This window comes from Lissotriton helveticus, chromosome 5_1, assembly GCF_964261635.1.
Source record: "Lissotriton helveticus chromosome 5_1, aLisHel1.1, whole genome shotgun sequence".
Classification (NCBI taxonomy): Eukaryota; Metazoa; Chordata; class Amphibia; order Caudata; family Salamandridae; genus Lissotriton; species Lissotriton helveticus.
In genome coordinates, this window is record NC_136065.1 from 1,518,171,600 (window position 1) to 1,518,190,857 (window position 19,258).

Sequence of the window (19,258 nt, forward strand, 5' to 3'; positions counted from 1 at the left end):
GGGACATTTCAGGGGCAGAGGTAGGGGGGCACCGATTGTGCCCCCCTTACATTTCCCTGTACTATGTGGCAGGTGCCTGCAGCACCCACCACAATGGTAAAAATGCCCAATGCGACCGCCACCGTGGCGGTCACATTGTGATTCCATGGGCTGGACTGCCGCCATATAGGCAGTCGGTCACAATTCCCGTAATGAGGGCGGACGGACTCAAGTCCGTCCGCCATCGTAATGAACCCCATAGTATGGCATTTGTAAGGGCCCAATGTATTAGTTTGGGTCCTTTTGGTAGGAAAATCCTTGAACCACTGTAATGTTAAGCCCTGGATTCCAATCCCCTGCAACCTATGGATCAACCTGGGATGAGAAACAGCATCAAATGCGGTGGATAAATCCAGCTGCAAGAGCAAGAATGGAATGCTGTCATCAAGGGAGCATCTGATTTGTTCAGCAAACGCAACCAGGGCTGACTCTATGCTATGGCAAAGCTGAACCCCAAATTTTGATGGGTCTAGAGTCTTGTTTACCTCTAGATAATCTGAAAGTTGTTGGACATACAATGCTTGGTATTTGCAGGCTGGATCGGGGCAAAGGGCTAAAGAGTGCCATATGAAGGAATTTATAGAAAGAGATACAAACAAAAGTTTGTTTTTTATAGAAAACATTTTTATTGAAATGTCAATATCAAATAAAGTTCCAACATGCGTAATGTGCATGATGTAACCAATCGTGAGGTATTACATGGCATATTCCATTACCAATTTCAATTTAATTAAATTTAACAAGAAGAACAAAAAAAAAGTAAAAGAAACAGTACCCCTCCCCCAAACCCCTCACCTAACTTGTAGAGCTCAATATCTCAAGCCAAACTTTAGCATCTACATTCAAGACCATAGATCATTGAATACAGCCATTTTGCAAAAGACATTGTACCCAATGTGGCTGCCCACCCCTTTTCTCTTCCTCATATACATTTGTTCTTGGCAGCAGCGGTACTTAAAATCAGTATTGTGCTTTGAGATGTAGAGAAAAAGTCTGTAAATTGGGGCCCTTTGTTAATTGGTTCAGCAGGAGTTCCCAAAGAGCTGCAGAGCCTGGAACATGTCTGTTTCTACGTTGCTAGGAGGTGCCAAGTCGAGGATGCCAGTGACAGTAAGTAATGTCTGGAGCCTCCGCTTTTCCCAGGTGTCCTCCAAAGCCTCTTTGCTGCTCCAATACAGTTTTGGGCAAACATTTTCCCACCTTATGATTGGTGTTGCAAATCCTTTGGTATTAGAGGACATACGAAAACAAAACCCTCCCGCCAATATGATTGTATTTTGGGGCATGTCAAACCTTTATGAGAGAGATCACCCATCGCAGAGCATTGCCTCCAGCACAGAGGTCTTTAGTAGACTTTACGTAGTTGCGCTGGATGCATGGCCAATCGTACAAAAAGCTTGTAGTGGGCCTCCCTGCCTAGTGCTAGGAGAGTTGTTAATAAAATCCCTCATATATGGGTCCATAGAAGGTACGTAGGTGTATGACCATTTCTCTGTATATGGAAGTATGTTTTTAGGGTCTCACTTAAGAAGTAACAGGATAGGATGGATATGACCCCTTTCATACCAGTCGTTAGTTTGAAAAAAAAGTTCAGTCTGACGCAACTGCTGTATAGCCCCCTACCTCACAGATTGTTCTGCGACACAGTTTCTTCCGTAGCTACCATCAAGCAGTCTCCTCTATGCCATATTCTAAATGGTCCTGGAGAGAGTACAGGTGCACAGGCAGGGTTGAAGTGCGTATGGTGTATATAGGAGAGTATGTAGGCAGGTCAAGTTTCTTATTAGCTTTATTCCCAGACTATGAGAGTGATGGCTGTCGGTGTGCTTCACAGTCTATTGACCCCTGGTTTCTATAAAGAGGGGAGCGCCAATGCTATGTCCATAGGAGCCCACACCGTCTTGAGCTCCAATCCATAGGACCCTGAGCTGGGATGCTATATAGTTAATGCGAATGTCTGCAAGGGCAGCTCTCCCTATCCCATGGCCTACACAGAATCTTGAAGGCCACCCGCTGGTTCGGTCCATTCAATATAAATTTCAATCATAAGCTTTTTAGGGCATGCACGGAGGATTGTGGCGCAGCAATGGGAATGGCTTGAACATGTAAAACAGTTGCAATGGTATGTTCATTCTAATTGTATTAACATGGCCCAGTCATTACACCAGGAGGTAGTGTGTATAAGTCGGATATTCAAGAAGATATCTTTACTCGCAGTTAGGTTATGTGGGTTGTCCCCCATTTAAATTGAATACATTCCCCAGAGGCGGCACAACTTCCTGCTACAGGGTAAGATTTAGTAAGATTTACATCTACTGATTTTAAACCTGAACTTGTTGAAACCCCTCAAGATGGGACTGCAGTCGCAGTACATAGTATCGTTATTGGCATCCTTTACCACCCCCCCAACATAATATACATTTCCAATAAATTAAACACACAACACATTCTGGTTTAGGTAAAGTGGCTGCAGGTTTATTACATACACCGTTATGCAATAAGTGAGTTATCTTACAGGCGATCCAAGGGCAGGCAGCCAACTGGGCCGCCTGCCCACCTGATGGGCCTGGCAGCACTGGGGCGAACCCCGTGAAACAAATTGAAGTCTTTAAATTCAGTATATGAAACAGATTAGGTTTATTGAAGATAAGATTCAGGACATGTAGATAAAATAGAATAAAGTAGATCCAATAATAGAAACCCCACCAGGAGCATATGGACTCCAGCTCAGCCTCAGGTGTAACTGTCCCTGCTTTCAAGCAAACACAATTGGAACACTATGTGACATCATAGATGCCTGCTGAGCAAGTAAAGACAAACACTAAAGAAGGACAGAGAAGAAATGAAAGCAGGATGCAACACATCTCCCCCCTTGACAAAATAAAACAAGATAAGAAAACAAAAGAGAGAAGAAAAATTGATAATAGAACATACAGCATATACACAGTAAAAATACTGGTAAAGCAAAAGAAAGAGATATAACATCAAATGGTGAAAGTACGAAAGAAAATACAGTCACCCTCATGGTACAAAATCCACAGGAATGGAAATGAGTGGCTTTGACAAATCAAATGTGAATTTCTCTAAAAACATTATGAAGTGAAGTAGAAGACTATGAAGTATGTGGAACATGTATATTTATTAAGATAAATATATATATATATAACAGGTGAGAGCCAGGGAAGCGACGTCCTTCTCCAACCGGCTCGGTAACATCAATGTTCCACATGGAACAGTTATACAACACTCTATATTCTAAGCACGAGCCTTAAAGAGATAAGAACACAACACATCCCCCCCCCCATACATTTAAGCAACCCGGAAAGGTGAAACAAAAGAAAAAGAAGGAGGATAGGGAGCAAAGAGAAGAGGAACAACAGGAGGGACAAAATTACAAAGCATAGGGACAAAATTACAAAGCATAGTCCTTCAGCCATCTGGGCATAACTCTTGTTCTTTTGTCAGGTAGCACATTAGTCTTGCTCTGTGTGACACCTGCGTCCAAGCTTGTAAAATCATTGACATCAGTTTGAACATCATGCTCATGACTACAACCTTCACCCACTCCCCCCTCAAAACACAAGGGAAGGTAGGATTGCCTGGATTCACCAGAAATGGTCGTCAAATCCTTACCCAGTTGAGACTGAACTTGGCTATTTTCGAAATGATCTTCTACCCCATCAAAATTGTTGACACATGAATCAGGAAGTACTTCTACGCAATTTTGATCTGGGTTGAAGGCAATATTCTTAAGATTCCATACTCTACCATCATCCAGTCTTACGGAATTCCTTAAAACCTCAGCAATTTTACAAGGTGGTTCAAAACGGCTCATACCTTTGGGAACCTTAAAAGGTTTTTTCACTCTCACCCAGTCTCCAACCTTGATGGAAACATCTTTAGCATTATGGTGAGAGTCATAAAATTCTTTGCTCTTCTCATGACTGGACATTAATTTGTCCTTGACCTCTACAGGAGACCAACATGCCACCTTTCCATCAACCAGCCATCCAGGATTAAACTTACATCTAGCCGTTCTGCCTCTCATCATGGTAAACGGAGACAAACCAGTGCTGTTCTGTACAGTAATTCTATATGACCATACTGCTTTCTGTACCTGTACCTTCCAATCAAGCCCACTGTGCACAGAGGCTTGAATGACGCCCTTGATTACTCTGTTAAACCTTTCGACAGTGCCGTTGCCACTAGGGTTATATAAAGCGGTGGTTTTGTGTTTAACCCCACATCTGTCGAAATACTCTTTAGCTAGTCTAGACGTAAATTGGACACCATTGTCCGATAGCACACAGGCTGGTAAACCTTCTACCATAAAAATTTTGTCCAAAAATTTTAGTACTGTTGGAGTGTCAACTCTTTCCACAATTTTGACAATGGGCCACTTGGAAAAAAGGTCAATAGCCACCAAACCATAATCCCTAGAATCACCTACAGGTCCAAAAATATCCACTGCGATGGTGTCCCACGGAAAGTTGGGAATTAAACCATCACTCATCTTGGGCTTAAAGGTCCTAAGAGTTTTGTCAGCAGACATGCAAACCGTACACTTTCTATTTATGAGGAGTTCATGTGAAGAATTTTATGTTCCTTACAAGCGGGAAGAAAAGAAGAAAGCGTACCAAAACGGAAACTTCGTAAGTTAAAATTTTTATTTCCTCTCCCTTTGCATGGGAATCATCGACTACGACAGCGCTTTATTTAAATAACTATTGGCTACAAGCTTATTACTCAGCGCCATCACGGAGCAACCGTCACTCGCCTACCTGCAATTTTTCAAAAGCGCTCGCTGTTCCACTGCACGCGCTGACTGTCAAGGGGACTGCGCGCGTCACGATCAGCGCGTCTTCCACAATCCCCTCATCGACTGACGTCAGACGCAGGTCACGCAACGTGACCCCAACGTGGCGGCCATTTTGCTTCCTTTGTTTACATCGGTCGGAAGCAATTATCATCTCGATCGAGTCAAACATTAATATCGAGTTCAAGCATCAAGGTCGTGTGGCGCATGTTGATAACTACATTTCCGAGGTACGCATTTCCAACAGAACAGTAAGTGTAATGGAAATTTTAATATAAATAAGGAAAAGAGTTTACTATATTTTGTTGTGGTGTGGAACATTTGGTAACAGGTGAGAAAGTCGGGAGAAGGTCGTTTTAAATTAAATAGTACTTCATAGTGCATGGAAGAAGGAGATTCCACTACAAGTACTGTGGTTAGAGACAGAGACATGGCACAACAGAATTTTACCATTAGTCCTCCTGAACCATTTTGGGTTAAAGGTACCCAACCTGTTATAAAGTGGATAGAATGGAAGGAATACTTCATTAATTATTTGGAAGCTGTTGATGAAACCAAAAAAATGAAAGCGGAGCAAAAGAAAAGACTTTTGTTACATTCTCTTGGTCCCATAGGATTAAAAACATTCTCAAGGATGAGTACCTCGTCGCCAATTTGAAGTGAAGTAGAAGACTATGAAGTATGTGGAACATGTATATTTATTAAGATAAATATATATATATATAACAGGTGAGAGCCAGGGAAGCGACGTCCTTCTCCAACCGGCTCGGTAACATCAATGTTCCACATGGAACAGTTATACAACACTCTATATTCTAAGCACGAGCCTTAAAGAGATAAGAACACAACACATTAGAGCATGTAATAATACATATCACTGAGCAAACACGGCTCTTTAAACACCCAACAATTTGAACACCTCTAAACCTTAGCGCACTTTGTGGATCAATAAATAGATAAAAGATAGCGAACCCCTGTGGTTCTACAAATGAGCAACCTGCGGCTCTCTAAACATCAAAGATAGCGAACCCCTGTGGTTCTACAAATGAAACATAGCGAACACCTGTGATTCTACAAATAAAACATGTGGTTCTTTAAACATCCAACAAACTGAACACCTCTAACAATATAAGAGCACATACATTGTGGTTCAGCTAAATACTAAAACTCTTCAAAATATTAAAATTTCTCAAACATGGCTCATCATAAGATGCAAGCCGTAAACACATAAAATACAGAAACGCTGGAATGGAATAAAGAATGGAGCACCTCAATAAATGAGCACAAAATGTGGCCCCGCAAAATACACAGTCTACAAATCAAACATGTAATCTACACCGGGTTTAAATAAAACAGCTGAGCACCTCAACCTAAATTGAGCATAAACATGGCTCCCTCCATTAAAGATACTATCTCACTGTAGTATAATCAGCTCCAATACACACATGCAAAATTAAAACGACGAAACACCTCAACCATTAAAGATACTATCTAACTGTAGTATTATCAGTTCCAGTACATACATTAAAACAACTGAACACTTCAACCATAAAAGATACTATCTCACTGTAGTATTATCAGTTCCAGTACCCACATGCAACTAACATATGAGAAGTAATACATGGCGATAAAATAATGTGCAGTCTTTCCCAAAGAATACATATATGAAACTCCACCACCTCCCTCTGAAAACAAGTTACAATAAAGGTCTTAATTTTCCACAAAAAGATGAACATATACCACCGGTGAGCGATCTCTCACCCGAGGACTTCTCACAATGATGGGCTTCCTTTTAACAAGTAGTAAGATTTGCAGTTCAAGGCAAGACACTGAAATTTCTTCTTTGAAAGCAATTTAGAGGTTATGATAGTAGATCACTGGAAGTTCACAGCTGAAGACTTCATAAGCATCACCCGTGACACACAAGTCATGTAACTAGATTCTTCACAATTTTGCAACTTTCCTCACAGATGACAATAGTCCATGACCTCAATAGAAACTGCAAAGATAACTCCAAAGCTGATGAAAATGCATGCGTGTGAAACAGTGAGTTGTCCGTTGTGTTTTTGTACCATTACATATCCGCGGTTTAAAAGATTGGGCCAGAGTTCCCCAATGAAGTGTACAATGTTAATTAAACTCACCCCAGGACTCCGTTCTGCCATGAGACGAGTAGTCAGATGCAGCGAAGTCCTTGGATTGTCACTTTTCTGAAAACTGCTTACAAATGCACATTGCAAAATGGCGGCACGCAAACAGACGCTGCATTGGGTGGCTCCCCTCACACCAATGCTTGAAAACGTCTTTGAGCAGCAAGAATGAAGACGCAGATGCAGACGTCACAGTAGACGCTCTGAAAATGCCGGTGCTCGAGCGATCGCATAAGTGAGTCGTTCGTTTTTTATTTTAAAAATTGCCTCAAGAGTAAAACGTTGACATGTAAAAAATCACCACCATGCTTTAAAATGTGCTAGAAACACGCGGTACTAGAAATACCGCTAATATTGCACTCCTACAACAAAACTGTACATTTTCATTCCGATGCAACAGCAGACCGTACCTTGTGCTCTTGCTCACAACCGCCAGCATCCCTGTCTCTCCCGCAGGGGCCAAAACGCTTCTCATCCTCTGAGTTGTCGAATAACAAGCAAACACAGCGCATGCACTTCCCTACAGCTGATGGTAGACGCGTGTTTTCTTGTCCAAATCCAAACCATGTATGTTACTTGGCAGACAATTAGAAGCTTGGTATGAACACAGATCTTGAAAGAGGTTTCCTTAAATTCAAAAGTGGAAAACAAACATCTCTCTTTAAGTTCTCTTCAGATTCAGGCCAAATCATAAATCGTGCAGCAAATCTCCCTTTAAGTTCTCTTCAGATTCAGGCCAAATCATGCAGCAAGAATCCCAACACCTTGGGGAAACAGGCTGTCCAGATCACAAAGGACACTGGTGGGGTTAAGCAGGGTGCTCTCATTAAATACTTTTCCCTCTTTGGCTTGAAAAAGTTCTCCAGTTGCAGTAGTTCCAAATTCTTAGTTGCAGTAATCCAGTCTTTTCTTCACGCATAGGCCTCGTACCTCCTCGCCAAAATTGTAACAAATTGAGGTCTTTAAATCCAGTATATGAAACAGATTCGGTTTATTGAAGATAAGATTCAGGACATGTAGATAAAATAGAATAAAGTAGATCCAATAATAGAAACCCCAGCAGGAGCAGATGAACTCCATCTCAGCCTCAGATGTAACTGTCCCTGCTTTCAAGCAAACACAATTGGAACACTATGTGACATCATAGATGCCTGCTGAGCAAGTAAAGACAAACACTAAAGAAGGACAGAGAAGAAATGAAAGCAGGATGCAACACCCCGCCTATGCTGCCCTTACTAGTGATCCTCTCCAGGAACACATGAGCGTTGTTACATTACTCACGCCCCTTTCAGGGCATAGCGTGGCATAGCAAACCCCCCGGTTGTTTAGGCCCACAACCGCCCGAAGGACTAGCGGGGCGCCGACACGGTTTCCAGGACCCTCCCATGAGGCTCCTTGGATTTGGCTCTGGCACCCTCTATGGTGCCACGCAGAAGTACCCTTGGTACCGGTCTGCTTCCAGATCACCCTGTAACTCCGCCCCAGCTCTGGAGGTGGCCACCGTCACCTCAAGAGCCCCCCCACCACAACTATGGTCCTACCTGCGCACTCTCATCTCTAGCATCTCACTTAAGTCTAAGAGAAAAAGGTCCAATACCACTGGGATAAGTGGACCCCATCAGCCTCAAAGTACCCTTTCACCTTTTCTTGAATCATCCTGTGACGGATGAATCCCAGACCTCTCTGTTCAGTAAACTTGCACATTGCCCCGTTAACTCGCCTATGGGAATGTTCGACTGCCTCCCCAGATTTTGCCCCTCGCCACATTCTACGTGGAATCATTACTGACCAGTACAACTCGCATTGACCCATGTGCTTTCTGATTTCACCCAAATCATTTTTCATGACTTGCAAGAGTAACCTCCTACCCATGTCAATGAGGTCGTTTCCCCCAGGTGTATCACAAAAATTTGAGGGGGAGCTCCCTGTGCCGCAAGTCTCTCCTCCAATCTGTTCCTGAGGCTGCTCCATCTCATGCCATGGAAACCCATCCACTCAAACTGTGTCTGTGGGAATCCCCGCATCCAATTCCGGTGCGCCGCCCACTGAGCCACCCTGTGGATGCATGAATGCCCGATCACCCATACCTGGGGCCCTAGTAAAGGAAGAGACACGATTACACACTCTACTCTTTTAATGATTTGTCCATAGCACACATAAGAAACAATAACATTTTACAAGTACACTGCAATTCACTGCACACTACTAATACACAAGGTACATCATGGGCGGACGTAGCGTTTGTAGCATTAGGAAACCCACCGCACAACCTTCTTTACACCCTCTGGCTGCATTCATGCCTTGAAAGCAGCCGTAGCCGCCCCTATCCTGAAGGAGTGGCTAGAGTATTTCTTATCTGGCTGAGACAAGCCTGCCCTAGCTAAGCTCGCCCTCATCAGCCGTTCCATCTAGTAAGGGGGTCCTGGTCAAGATGGATCAATAGGTAGCCAGGGGCGTTGGGACGGCAAGCAAGGTACTCCCTGACCTTCTATCTAAGATCCCCCAACGGCCTGAGCACCACATGAACCCCCCATCCTGCTTGATCTGTCTTGGATTTCCTAAGGCGGATGGAGAGGGTGTCTGCAAGGGCCACATCTTGGATGCTTAAGGCATCCCCTGAATTGTCGGACTTAGATCTTGCCACCAATTTACTAATGCGAAAAGTGCCAAAGAAAGCCAAACAGAAGGCTGCTGCAAAGAGTGTCGCCTCAAACTTCGAGTAGGTGGCCTCCTCTAACACTTCCATCATTCCCTTAAGAATGTCAAAATCAATGGGAGCCCTGCCGTCTGGGGCCCTGGGCTCATCTCTGGCCCAACCTTTGAGGGCCACACGGATGACAAATGATTTAGTAGGGTCGGCCCCACCCATCAGCCTGGCGTCGTGGCTCACTGCCGCCAGGTGGCCACACACACAGGAGTGGCTCCTCCCCTGTTCCTTAGCCCATACCATGAATGCCTGCACTCTGCCCTCAATTGGTAGAGAAGAAAGTCCCAGTGATTGTGACACTGTCATGAAGGTGGCCAGGTGTGCCCTATAACGCTTCCTAGTACCTGGCGCCAGCGAACGTTCCCCCATTGCCTTCAGTCGTTGGCCCACTGCAAGATCCTCCAGAGGGGTGCTGGGAAAGGGTTCATCTCTGCTCTTGCCCGCGGCCACGCCTCCCGGAAGCGGAGCCACTGAAAACGAGAAAGAGCATCAGTCGCCACATTTTTGACCCCCTCAATATGCCTTGCCCTGAATGCAACATTTCAGCGCAAGCAAGCCCTGAGCAAATCTCTGAGCAGGCAGAGAACCAACGGGCATTTGGCAGTCTGCCCATTGATGGCCTGCACTACCACCATGTTATCAGACCAGAATAGGACCTTCGTGTCTCATAGAGTCTTAGGCCATAGATGTAGAGCAATGACAATCGGGAACAATTCCAAGACTGTGATGTTCGCCGTGATGTTTCGCCTGCACCAGTCATTGGGCCACTCCTGGGCACACCACTCAGCACCCAAGATTGCCCCAAAGCCCTCTCTACCAGATGCATCCGTGAAGAGCCAGAGCTCCTGACTGTCAGCCCAGGGTACCCTCCAGATCACTGACCCATTGAACTCCATCAGAAAGTCAAACCACATAGAGAGGTCCTTCTTCAAGCCTGACCCCAAACGGACCCAATGGTGCTTCTTCTTAACCTTTGCAGTTGCTCTTGCCAGTCTCCTGGAAAAAACCCTCCCAACTGGGATCACCTTGGCAGCGAAGTTAAGTTTTCCCAAGAGGCATTGGATGTCACTCAGTGTGGCTTTGTCTTTCTCCAGCAATGCCTGAATGTCCTGACGCAGTGCCTTTACCTTTTCCGCAGGGAGTCTAGACTCGCCCTTGATCGTGTCCAGCTCAATGCCCAAAAAAGTAAGGACTTGCGCCAGACCTTCAGTCTTGCCAGGTGCCAACAGAACCCCTAGGTGCCTAGCCATGTCCTGAAAGCATTGCAAACCTCTACTGCACTCCTGTGTATCTGGGCTTGGGCTAGGCACTAAGAAATTGGTACCAAAGCTCACCGTCTCAATAACCCAGGACAGGAAGGGTCTGTCCAACTGGTTGAAGGCATTTCTGCATCCAGTATCACCAGAATAGCTGGTACTACTTTTTATCTGGGCCTTTTCAAACAGGAGTCCAATACAAAGTGATGAATAGAATGCTTGAATCACTCTTAGCCACTTGCAATTTAAAGCTATTTAAATATCAGATCTGTGGGCCTATTGGGTAGGTCTGCAGTATATAGTTGTGAGTAGTAGAAATGAAAGGCTTGAAATTTCTCTTCTTCTGTTGCGAGTCTAGTTCTGTTATCTAAGAGAATCTCTTTTATGCATTGTTTTTCCTGTTTATTTCTGAAGTAAGCGAGCTAGGTGAGGCCATTTTAGTTGCCCTGTAAGTAACGGGTATGTTCCAATTAGAGAAGGGTAAGTTGTGCTTTATTAGTATGTATTGTTTGTAATTTCTTCAGAGGGATGCAAGTTTGTGATGTGTGGGCTATACCTTATAATCGTTCTCTACAGCTTTAAGTTTTCCTTTCAGTGTTTCCTTACGTTGCCTCCTAAGCTTTCTGAAATAAGGGACTTTGCCTATTCAGACTTCACTAAGCACTGCCTTAAAAGTGTCTCACATATTCTTTAATGCACATCTGTGTTTCTCCCTTAATGATTGGGTCTTGCAACAGAAATGCATGAAACGCCCATTCAGGTATTTGCCAAGGCAGTCCCCTCCAATCTACTATGACACATGGTCTGAGGCACAAATCGCACCTATGTCTGAGTGCTTGGTCTGTGCAAGTAATGTGGAACTCAGGAACACAGTGTCAATTCTAGGGTATGATCTATGGATGTTTGACAAGAATGTGTAGCTCAGTTGTACATCATGCTGCTTCCACCAAACAATATGTAATCCAATTTTCCTCAGCTTGCTCTTAAGCCTCTTCAAGATCTCACCAGCATGTAGTGATGTTGGGACCAGTCTGTATATCTTAAGATCCCAGACTGTATGAAAATCCCCTTCAGATTAGGCTGCCACTAGATCTGATGTTTTATACAAGAAATCATCTTGTTCTGCATTGGGAGCATTAGCAACTGCTAATGTGAGTGATCTCCCTTCCAGAATACCTCTAAGAAATAGGTCCCTGCCCTCTTTGTCCGTCTTGTTGTCTAAGCAAAGAAAAAGGAAACAATTTCTGGAAACAAGGATACCCAATTATGCTTACTATTTCCAGAGATCTTCTGGTAATATTTAAGTTTCAATTTGATGTCATACTCTCATTTGAGATGTGCAATGCTATTATGTTGTGTTTCTCTTGTTGCATGTGTTTCCAAATTTTAGTTTAACATTTATAGTAATATTTGAACTTTGGTGGTGCTTGTTGTACGTGCTTATAACAGGTCTGAAGGTTAGTAGGCATGTGAAAAGTAAACAGTATCATGAATGTGCTGTTGAAATTGAGTGGTTTACGCACTGTGTGATGGTTTAGTTTTAGTCAACCTCTCTCCTCAAAACCCTTCCGACTAATGAAAACAAAACTTGAAACAAAATAGAACATGAAAGTCTCATTGTTCCCAGAGGAGGCACTTATCATGCTGATGGGCCTAATTTTCCGTCCTGATGAGATGGTGTATGCATTGCAATGATTGGGTGAAGCAGAGATCTCTATTGCAGCAGGGGCATTCATAAATGGACTGTAATATTTTCCACAGCTGTGCTGCTTGTATCTTGGCAGCAGTGGATTTGAAAGCTGAGTAGTGGGTTATGGTTCTTTCCCAAATTTATGGTTCAGGAGTCTGTGCAGAGGTATGTCTTTATCCTCGGTGGTTGTTGTCAATTAGTATGGTCTTGTTAAATGGCTTTGCTGTGGGCTCTGCCATTGAGGTAATGTTTGCGTATTCTCTTCTGCTCCAGCTGTAGAAACCCCTTGTTGGATCCCTGCGGGATCACTGAGGTTGATCCACAGTATGCTAGCAGCTGATAGTCAATCTGAGATATGGTGGCTCTTGTTAGTGTAGTCGAAGGTGATTCCTAATGGATAGAGCTAGTGGTATCTGGTTGTTATTAATTGTAAGTGATCTATGATCAGTCTGAACTGTTGGAGCCTAAGGAGTGTCACCAGCATGATATCATGAAATAAGGAACTAGAGTAAAAATCATGTTGAATTTCATATTTTGTTCTAGCTGCCTTTAAAATGTGTTCTTTGCATTTGTAGTTATATAATTTAGACAGTCTGTCACATGACATACCTGAGTCTTTTGTTCTCCTCTGCCTTACATGATGCTTGATTTAAGTTGAGAGTTCACCACTGAGTGTTCAGAAGAGACTTAAAATAAACTGCTCAATGTTCGTGCCCTCAGCTCCTGTGCATCAGTCAGGTCGAGGCAGCCAAAAGGTATCAGTATCAGCTAGAAAGGAGGTTTGTTCATAGGAAGTTGTATCTGTTTCATTGGATCATATAACAAGTTAGAGCAGTTTTAAACATGCGGGCTCCTGTGTTTTCTTCTACATGGCTTCTCTTTGTGTAGCCTCTCTTCTGACATCAAGCTCACCTAGTGGGTAACTACCTGGGCCTTGCGTGCCTAATCTATTTGCTCGGAGTTCCAGAATCTGATGAAAATCATGGAGGCGAAGGCCTCACTGGGGTCCCCCCGGAATGTGTCACTGTGCTAGTTAGTGACACAGATAAATTTAAACCTGTCTGTAGCGCATAGAGATTGTGTTTTATGACTATTTTAGGCGCTTTTAAATATTTGAGGCTCGCACTTGCTGATCCTTCTTACTTAATCAACTGGCCCATTTACTTTGGGTCCCACCATTATCCTCCATCATTGGGAGGGCCGGCGTAGTCATCCCTGGTCTTGGTATCCAGAGCCTGAGGGTCAGTTCTTTGTTTCTTGTGGGCTTGGGGCCGACACAGAGGCAACACCCACACCCTTATGTTGTGTGTTCCACTATGGCGGGCCAGGGCTAACAGTCTGTCCTCACAGTCAACATCATTTGCAAGAGTGTTGTTCTGGGAACGCAAGTAATCAAAGGCCACCATCTGTTGTTCCGTCCGGTTCCTGGGCTTAGCAACCCCCCACTGTTTTTGGGAAAATAATCTGCATGTCTTCAAGTAATATTATCGAAGGAACCGCTGTGCGGTGTTATCTCGGCCACTTCGGTTGTGGAGCTCTTCTAATGAGCAGCCATCTTGGTCCGCACCAAAACTGGAGCAGAGGAAGTTTATTTACTGACTTAGGCAAAGGATTTGCTGTCTCTCTAGTGAGAAAATGTAATAATCAAAGACATGATGCGGATAAGCAGTATTTGTTAGAAACACACCGCGACAGTGCACCAGCAGAGTGCAAGCGCACAACAAACTGAAACAGAATGCCCAGAAGCTTATACAAGTCCGCTTGATGGTGAGGATACACATAATTGTATTGTTTGCAACATTTATATAGCGCTTACTACCCCGATGTGGGGCACTGAAGGGCTTGCCTACATGAGATTTATGCATAAGCAGAACATTCTAAGCAGAAAGGGAAGAATTACATGAAAGAGAACAAGGAAGGATGAAAACTAACAATACAACATGAGGGCATAACGTAACGCCACTAACTCTAAAGGCTTGAGAGGTTATTTAAAGCTTGGCGGATGCGAGACTTCTAGCAAAATGTAGTGGAAGTCCTACTTAAAGCATATACTAACCGCAGTTAGGACATCTACCAAACTCTCAATAACCATGGAGCTCTTAAAGAAATATGTATATATCTGCAATTGTTACGTTGCCAAAAAAATATACCCTCTGCCTCACATCTGTCTATATTCAAAACATCTGTACATATTTAAGGTGCTCGAGGTGAAGGGAAGTGATTTGAGACATAACGTTCATGCACTCACATCTGCTTTCTATTCCTAGCGGCAGAAGGTCTTGCCCATATTGTGCCTGTCGTTTAACTTTGTTTAATGCCGAGTCCAGGGTAAAACCAGTGACAGCAAGAACGAACTGGGCACTGGCATGTCAATAAGATACCGGCACGCCTTTCAGAGACTGCAACACCTGTATCATCCGGAGTGCTTATACATCGCAAAAGCCCCACGCCCCCTGCTATTTATTCCTGAGCTTTTCAAGTCGTGCGAAACCAGGAAAGTGACGGATCCGCCCACGAGTCCCAGGACATATGTGGCAATCACCTGCACTTCACGAAGCAGCTGTGAGGCAGCGCAAAGGTTAACGAGAGCTGGGCCGTCAGCAGTGCAGCTGGTGAAATAACAGGAAGGCGTCGACCAAGTTCTGGAGAACAGGTTTGTCAGCATAAGCCGCTTTTGATTTGACATTTGACGGTGGAAGAGAGCTTATGAGATTTGTGCAAAAGCTCAGACCGCAGATGACGCCTGTTTCACCTGATTCAAGAACGTAAACCCCTGAGGCCTTTGTGAGGAGTGGCTCCGCATTGCGGCGCTGCAGTACCGCACCCGACGTTACTGCTTCTTCACGGGTCCGTTTCAAGTTTGACAGCTGGGATGGCTGGGGAACAACATATGGCAATCAATGTTTCCTCATTCATTCCTAGACGTAATTCTACATTTGTGTGCTTATTTTTAGAGGAACAGTTTGACTTTCAGATGAAAGCTTGCATGAAGACCCACGAGTCCCGGTGTTCCCGCATCACTTTTAACCTTGATGCGTCCCGTGCCTCCTGTTACCGCACACGCCGGGATTTCAATTAATGCGAAATGACCTGTGAATGGAAAGTGGTCCCTGAGGGCTCCTCGCTTCCACGGCCCCTGGATACACCAGACTTTCTCTTAGCGGCGTTAGTTATCATTTATCACAGCCTGGCAAAGACTGAACAGTGCTAAAGTCTGATGTGATGGCACACAGGAAGAGGAAGTGCTTTTATTTAGCACACAGTTGCAGCCGAAATTGTGAACAAGAGGTTATTGATTAACCCGCTAGAGCTGTTTCAGTTACAGACTCCCCCACGTCACTTTGCTTGCACTGTAATGGCTTCAGGGTTGGACTTGGACAGACAAGTATGCACCAAAGTAAAAGTGCCCCCCATTAATTAATTATATTTCTAAAAAGTGGCCTATATCTGCCAACTGGGGCAGTTTTTAACTTGTAAAGACACGCTATATAAGTGTTTTGCAAGGCACAGAAGACTATGGATTTGAGCTTGCTGCAGGCAATGTTTGTTTTAATATCAGGGAAATCAACAGTAAAAACCCAGCCCACCAGACCATAAAACAGTCCCACAAACAGCCAGAAAACCGGCCCACACTGACCATCCCGTCGGGCGCTGCCTTGATAGTCCACCAAGTCATCCAACCCAGATTATAACGATATGGGTCAATATTAAAAGGGATGTTTCTTTTATTCGCCAAAATAGCAATATTTAGCAACTGAATAAGAGTATTGAAATAATGGAATATGGGTCCTGATCTAGGTCAAAACGATTAAAGACTTTAGCCAAGAGTTAAAGAATCACAAAACCATACAGGGAGACGTGTCAGTCTGTAATTTCCCTTACAGAAACTGATAAACGATCATGTCAAATGACAACAAGGTATATGGGGCCTTATTTATAAAGGCCTTGCGCCGCTGGTGCGTCACTTTTAACATGGGAAAAAGTGACGCATCGGTGGCGCAAGGCCTTCATAAATAAGGCCCATGGTTTTTTTCCTCATGTAAAAATGCCTACTGCACTCCACAAATTAAATGTGCTGGACTGCTCCTCAAAACCCATGCCATGTAATTCCAGGTCAGTAGGCTCTTGAAAAACAGAAGACAGTCATGAAAGGATTAACCCACTATCATACGCTGGACAATGACCAAGGAAATGGAGAGTCCAGCTCACTAACTCTGACATCAGAATCTACAAATGCAAAAAGAATATTAATGGGAGTAAAGAATGTGGTCAAATATTTAAATCAGGTGGGCGGGAGGGGACGGGGTCCAACATATGCCCTGGAAGGCCGGATTCATGCCACATTATCAGAAGTTCCTCACAAACTACAAATGCACACAGTGAACCCCAATGGAACTCATTTATATAAGAACTGATTTGATTGTCCGGAAAATTTCGAACAGCTCAGGTATTCCTGGACCTGCGCTGGTCACCTCGTACAAATCATCATTGTAAATTTGCCATTAGGCAATTTATTGCAATACAACTTATCTAAACAATCACTGAAATAGAATGACGCCCAACCTCTGAAGTAAAGGAACCAATTTATTTCAACTTTTGAAGGGCTTACAAAATACCATCCGATGCTTGGCACCTCTGCTGGGGGTTTACACTATGAGGGTGTACAACTGCAGTTTTTACACATTCTTGTACACAACGCATTCAAGGACACTTGCAAGAAGCGTCGAACGACAGTACAATGATGCAGTTGCAATCCATGAACGGAACATTTGAAATATTTGCTGTCAGACATTATGAGTGCAGCCACGAAGAGGGCCAGTGGGGAAGCAAAACGTTAACATAATGGAAAAATCTGTACAACATGTACCTAATCATGGGCCGCAGGCTGCTTTGAATGGTTGGTTTGCAGTCTGCACTCTTCAGCCTATAAAAGTTGCAAAGATGTGCCTTCAATTTTGAAAAGGTAGATAAAAGTTTTGGAGCGTTGCAGAGCAGATTATTTTTTTTTGTTTTTTTTTTAATTAAAAATGAGATTTGGACGACCAAGTGCGATCTACGACTTTGCCATGTTATAAATACATCAAACTAATGTGGATGGATGCTATGCTTACATCAAGATTTTTCAGCCAATCACAGACAGAGAACTCCACATTCATGTTTTGTTTTCCTACCACTGTCCCACTGAACCTACTGGCTTAGAATCCCACCATCGCACACCTTATTTAGGTAGGTGGAATCAGGTGCCCTGTCAACTTTCTAATGAAAATTCATGCAATATTGTACAATTATTCTCATTTTGCAAGGCAAAAAAGCTACATTATTTTTAACTTGCACAGATGACCAGAAACCCAGTTAGCACCTGGTTACTGTTCAATATCTGACTATAGTAGGGGACCACAGGCCCGAGTGCAAGTATGACAAACGTATACACTCCATAGTTGGGTAGCAAAAAGCAGTCAAAATTGTGGCGCAGGTGCCCCTCAAATTCCTGGGTCCCGACCAGTGCCACAGCATCTGCTACACTGGCACCACGCCCCTAAATGTGTTTGCGGGTTTTTGGAGCAACATATCACACAGAGTTAAGTAAACCGTCACAGATGTAACATTTTCTGTGTTTGCATTTTCAAATTTCTAGATAGTTTTAGTGTGAGTGGTGCGAGGGGAATCTGCATAGTAAACCTGCTTGCTCCACCTTCTAAAAAAAGTCTGCAGCCAACACACTCTTGTGACGAGTCAATGACGCACACACAGCTCTCGAGCTGTCCTTCCAAAGAGTAGCGCTACTCACAGACTAAAGCTTTGAAGCTGCAAGCATACAGCAGTGTCACAGAGGCGTTGATATTGACAAGGGCCAGACGAGGGCGGTGTGGGGGGTCACGGTGCCGAACTTGAGTGGAGGGAGGTAGTTAGCTTCTCAGGTCACCACAGCAAGGCAGTGAAAGAGCAACCTCTGCTACTCCAATTACCCCAATGTGCCCATAAGCAAACCACCCTCTTAATGTTACTTGTAATTATTACTCAGAGGCACGGGAGCTCGCGAGTAAGTCAGCAATTAGATGGCTCAGTGTGTTGTGCACCTGCTGCCGAGATGGCCTGCTAAACCCAATCAAGTCTTAATTTATTTCTGTGTAAAACCTGTTAAACTAACGATTTTGCAGGTTAGGCTCAAGACAACCATGTCAGAACCCCTTAACCTTAGCAAAGAACCAATTGTGCCATTTGACGTAATTCTAAGCACCTTGAAATCTATGGAGACTGGGGCTGAAAGGAATTGTTTCTTATTGCTCAGTGCACCGCTTGTCCTGTCACTCACCTCGGAGCACTGTAATTTACTGTCAGCGCGAGTGTACCCAAATAAATTAAAAGCTGCCACGAGTGCTGCTGGGCCAGCGTCCCCGAACTAGTGCCGCCTGAGGCGGACCGCCCCCACCGCCCCCGCCTAGCTACGCCACTGCCAGATGGTATTCAAGGGTACCAAGCTGGTGACCGCCTGTGGCAGTGGCCGTATTAGCACGTTATGATCAGATGGACATAATCTCGTGGACAAGAAGGTCTAGAGGACATATCCATGTCTTCATGGCGAAGACTTTTACCATTGAT